This window comes from Morone saxatilis, unplaced genomic scaffold (assembly GCF_004916995.1).
Source record: "Morone saxatilis isolate NCDOM2014 unplaced genomic scaffold, NCSU_SB_2.0 Contig23, whole genome shotgun sequence".
NCBI classification, from domain to species: Eukaryota; Metazoa; Chordata; class Actinopteri; family Moronidae; genus Morone; species Morone saxatilis.
This window is the reverse complement of record NW_023339796.1, coordinates 5,863,875-5,864,309: the sequence shown is the minus strand read 5'-3', so window position 1 is coordinate 5,864,309 and position 435 is coordinate 5,863,875.

Genomic DNA, 435 nt, shown 5'->3' with positions numbered 1-435 from the left:
TAATAATAATAATAATATAAAGTCTGCATTGGTGTTGTGAGGAAAAGGAAAAGGACAGAAATGTACAAGAAGGAGGCACCTATATCCCCAGCTGGACCTGAACAATCCAAGACAAGAAGTAGAAATTACAAACTGAACAAATTTACTTCAGAGGCAATCCAGCAACAGGTAGCAAGGTCTTTTTGATGGAAGTTCGTTCCTTTTTTGTTTAAAAGGATTTAAAACAACATTTACAAGACACCTAACATTCCATTCAATTCCTATTAAAAACAACAGAGAGAGAGAGAGAGAGAGAGAGAGAGAGTGAGAGAAAGTGAGATAGAGAAAGAGAGAGAAAAATCATCTAAATCTTTTGACTGCCTCTTGCCCTTGGTTCACTCTAGGTGCATCTTCCATGTCGACTGATAGTATACAACTTTCATTGTCCCGGCACAT